The following is a 5192-nucleotide window of genomic DNA, read 5'->3' on the forward strand; positions in this document are numbered from 1 at the left end:
GATCTTCCAATGCAATTTCAATTTGGTTGTAACCTGAATAGCCATCTAGGAAACAATAAAATTCATGACCTGCAACTCTTTCTAGGATTTGATCTATGAAAGGTAAAGGGAAATGATTTTTTCTAGTCATTGAATTAAGTTTCCTATAGTCAATGCACATGCGCCAACCAGTAATAGTCCTAGTTGGAATTAACTCTTTTTTCTCATTTGTTATCACAGTAACTCCAGACTTCTTGGGTACAACTTGGGTAGGACTTACCCATTTGCTATCAGAAATAGGATAAATGATTCCATTATCTAGAAGCTTAATGACTTCATTCCTCACTACTTCTTTCATATTAGGATTAAGCCTTCGTTGCATTTCTCTAGAGGGTTTAGCATTTTCCTCCAAATAAATCCTGTGTGTGCAAATCAAAGGACTAATTCCTTTTATGTCAGCTATGGTCCATCCTAATGCATTTTTGTGCATTTTCAGAGTTTGTAACAACTTACCTTCTTGATGTGCATTAAGTTTGGAAGAGATTATTACCGGAAAAGTTTCATTTTCTCCCAAAAATAAGTATTTGAGATGAATGGTAACGGTTTCAAATCAGGTTTTGGTGGTTGAACACTTGAAGGTACAGACTCAATTGATCATGGTGGCAATTCTTCTATTTGTGGTCTCCAATTACTTGCCTTTGATTCTTCCTGAAAATAAACCATTTGCAAATCTTCAGATTCATTAAACTCAATGTCACTAGAAGTAGTTTGAAATTGATCATAAACTAATTTCTCAATAAAGTCTACTTCTTGTAAATTATTATCATCTCCAGGTTGCTTGCAAATGTTAAAAACATTCATCTCCAATGTCATGTTTCCAAATGATAACTTCATTAGTCCATTCCTACAATTAATCAATGCATTAGAAGTTGCAAGAAACGGATGTCCTAAAATAACAGGAATTGAATTACATGTTTCAACAGGTTGTGTATCCAAGACAACAAAATCCACAGGATAAATGAATTTATCAACTTGTACTAACACATCTTCAACTATTCCTCTAGGCACTTTTACAGATCTATCGACAAGTAAAAGAGTTACAGAAGTTGGTTTTAACTCACCTAGATTGAGACTCTGAAAGACTGAATATGGAAGTAAATTCACACTAGCTCCAAGATCAAGTAAAGCTCTTTCAATTTTATGTTCTCCAATAAAGCAAGAAATTGTAGGACAACCAGTGTCTTTATATTTCAAAGCATTATTGTTATGAAGAATGGCACTTACTTGTTCGACTAAAAAGGCTTTCTTTTTCACATTCAGTTTTCTCTTCACAGTGTACAGATCTTTTAAACATTTAGCATAAGAAGGTACCTGTTTAATAGCATCTAACAAAGGTATATTGATCCTTACCTGTTTGAAAGTTTCAAAGATTTTAGAGTTATGATTGACTTTCCTTTGTTTAGTTATGGCATGAGGAAATAGAAGTGCTAGCAGGGAATCAGTCTTTTCTTTACAATGTTCAGATTCAACCCCTTCCTTACCCTCGGAGATTAATTCATCATCTTTCACAAGGTTCAAAAGTGGGTTTTTCAATAACCTTACAACTGCGAGGAGTGATGACTGATTTGACTTGATCCATGTGTTGGATTCTGGAACTACTTGCATTTGCATTGTATTGCCCCTTGGGATTTTGCTGTGATTGAGATGGAAACTTACCTTTCTATTGAAAACTGAGAGAAGATGTGAATTTTGCAAGAGCATCTTTTAGATCTGCCATGGTTTGAGCATTTTACCACTGCGAAGAGTGATGACTGATTTCACTTGATCCATGTGTTGGCTTCAGGAACTACTTGCATTTGCATTGTATTGCCCCTTGGGATTTTGTTGTGGTTAAGATGGAAACTTACCTTTCTCTTGAAAACTGAGAGAAGATGTGAATTTTGCAAGAGCATCTTTTAGATCTACCATGGTTTGAGCATCTTGAGTGTTGATTGTCTCCTGCTTTCCAATGAATGCATGCAATGTTTCCTTAAGATTTCTTCTAGGAGGTAGAGTATAAGGAGGTGCATATCCATGAGAGTTTTGAAAATTATGGTGTGCTTGAAACGGTGGCTGTGAAGTTTGTGCATTATTGTTACCACTCTTCCAACTGAAATTTGGGTGATTTCTCTAACCAAAGTTATATGTTTGCGAGTATGGGTTATGATTGGGCCTTTGGAAACTATTTAAAGTGTGGGCTTGCTCATGGAGGCATTCTTTGAAAGAAGGCAAAGTTGGACAATCATTGGTTGCATGTTCATTCGTTTCACAAATTTGACACACAATGTCTTGAATAGATTTTGATTGACCACTCTTTTTAAATTCAAGTGCCTCGACTTTTCTAGCTAAAGATGCAAATTTGGCTTAGAAGTCATGATCTTCCCTAAAGTTGTATATACCTCCACTAGATGGATGAGGTTGAGTTTTACCTGGTGCCTCATAACTGCCTGTATTGTCCGAATTTTGAGCATTTTCAGCTAGCAAGTCTAGGTACTCCATTGCTTCATCAGGGTCTTTATTTTCAAAAGTTCCATTGCACATCAATTCCACCATTTGCCTATCTTTAGGTGTTAACCCTTCATAAAAATGTGAAACCAATCTCCATGTTTCAAAACCATGATGAGGGCAAGTATTAAGCAAATCTTGATACCTATCCCAACATTGGTAAAATATTTCTCCTGGTTTTTGAGTGAAAGTGGTGATTTATCTTTTGAAAGAATTTGTTTTGTGGGATGGAAAAAACTTCTTTAAAAATTGTTGTTGCATTTCATCCCAAGCACGAATGGATCTTGACCTAAGATTTTGTAGCCATGTTTTAGCTTTATCTTTTAATGAAAAAGGAAAAAGCTTTAATCTGATGGTGTTCATGCTACAATTTAAGTCATTATAGGTGTTACAGACTTCTTTAAATTCTCTCAAATGCAAGTATGGATTTTCTAGATCTAAGCCATGAAAAGAAGGTAAAAATTGAATAATGTCTGGCTTAAAATCAAAGTGAGATGCATCAGGAGGGGAAACTATACATGAGGGTGCACTTGTTCTTGTTGGATTCATGTGGTCTCTTAGTGTTCTAACTCGATTATTCTCATTATGAAGTGATTGGTTATCTTCTTTGGCCATATTTTCTGAAAATGATGAGGATACCCTACAAAGTCTACCACTTAATGTATGTGACCAGACTCTCATGCACGTGTAGAAAGAGAATAAAAGGAAGAAGAAAATAAAACAAAAAAGAAACAAAACAAAAGAAACAAAAGTTAGATACAAGAAAAGTGAAAAGTGAAAATAAAATAAATATTATAATTTAGACAAGAATTTACCTCCCCAGCAACGGCGCCAAAAACTTGACACGATCAAAGAGTTGATGTCTTATCCCAAGTGCAGGAGTGTCAAAGTAATAAATAACCTGGCAAGACCGGGGTCGAACCACAAGGAGGTGAACTATATAAATTATAAATAATAATAATAATAACAACAACAACAACAACAATGATGGTGATGATGGTGATGGTGGTGATGAGGACTTTCATATGCAAGATAAATGTGAAGATTAAACAATGATAAAAACAAATGTCAAGGTTAGAGGATCCACTAAAAGTATTAAAGATAAGTAAAGTATAAACTCTTTATAAATTATCAACATGATCATATTAATCATATTATTTACGTAACACCATACTTATAAATTTTATCAGGTATTCATGATGCTAACTTATGTTGACAACAAATCAAGTTCCTCTCATAATAACAATGTCGGCCGAAGACTATGAAGGATCAAGTATTTTATCAGGTATTCATGATGCTAACTTATGTTGACAACAAATCAAGTTCCTCTCATAATAACGATGTCGGCCGAAGACTATGAAGGATCAAGTATTTGATGTACCAAGTGTTATACAACACAAATCTAGATTAACTATTTAACAAGCAAGGTATTAAGAATTAATAAGGTAAAAATGATAAGACATGTTAATAGCAAACTTTCTTGGATATAAACATTAAAGTCCATGTTGAGTTTATATTATACTTATCCTAACACCATTAGTGAAACTTTTTCACCTTGACATAATTAACTTAGCTAGACATTATGAAGAAGAAAAACATAAATAAATAATATAAGAACATAAACATGATATAAGTTAACTAAGTATAGTAAAGGAAATGAAAAGCATGAACAAGAGATTAATGAAAGCAAAACTTAAGTATTACAAAAATATAAAGAGAGAGCAAGAACATGATCTTGATATGAAGAATCAAGATTCCTAAATGAATGGCAAATACCTCCTTTAATAGGCTAAAATTCAGAACTATTCATTTGGTAATTGATTATTGATGTAGTGGCCAACTATTGATTTAGTGGACTTGGTGGACAGCAGCACTCAAGCATTTTGGCTGGATAAATTGACATTGATGCAATCAGAATTTGGCAAAGTGTTCCTCATGAAAGTTGTTGGAAATCATCTTATCTTTCTACCCATAAAAGTTCAGAGAATTTGGATCACTAGATCTCAAGATATGGCTAAAATACTGAGTAGTGCTGCTGGTGGACGTGGTGGATAGCCCTCAAGCTCTTGTCTGGATGAAATGTCATTGTTACCATCAAAAGTTGAGCAGGTCTTCATGAAAGTTGTTGGAAATTGTCTTTTCCTTCCACCCACCAAATTTCACGACATTTTGCCTTATAGAACTCCAGATATGGATAAACGTCTGAGCAGTGTTTGGACTGGATTGCAGGACAGATTCTGACTTCTCTTTTGTAGCCAAACTTTGGATTTGAAAACGGCAGATTTGGGTCTTCCACTATTCATGAACATTGTAGGCCTATTTCTTATCTTTCTATCCATATAAATTAAACTGAAATCCAAGATCTACAGCTCTAGATACGACCCAATAACTGAACAATGTTACAATTTGAATTGAATCTGTATCTCCTTTCTAAGCTTCGCCTTTTCTATGTCCTTTCACTTTTAATAGTTAATCACATCAATCAATCCTTTGAATTTTGAGATATGCCCGCATTTAAAATGAGCATTTATCATAAATTAAAGCTATCTTATATTATCAGACTTGTTATTATAAAACATGCTCTAGTTAAGGAGTTATTGATACTTCAAGTGCAAAATGATGATATAAAACCTTGATAAAAATGCACTTTTAAGTACTAATCAGCACTC

At 34.1% G+C, this 5192-nt stretch overlaps 1 non-coding gene across 1 annotated transcript; it reads left to right on the plus strand.

The window, feature by feature from the left end:
- Nucleotides 1-2629: 2629 nt before the first annotated feature.
- On the plus strand, nucleotides 2630-2738 carry LOC133670286 (small nucleolar RNA R71). Its single transcript, XR_009834034.1, has one exon. It is a non-coding gene; the product is annotated as a small nucleolar RNA R71 (small nucleolar RNA).
- Nucleotides 2739-5192: the final 2454 nt, after the last annotated feature.

The sequence above is a fragment of the Populus nigra genome, chromosome 12 (genome assembly GCF_951802175.1).
Source record: "Populus nigra chromosome 12, ddPopNigr1.1, whole genome shotgun sequence".
NCBI classification, from domain to species: domain Eukaryota; kingdom Viridiplantae; phylum Streptophyta; class Magnoliopsida; order Malpighiales; family Salicaceae; genus Populus; species Populus nigra.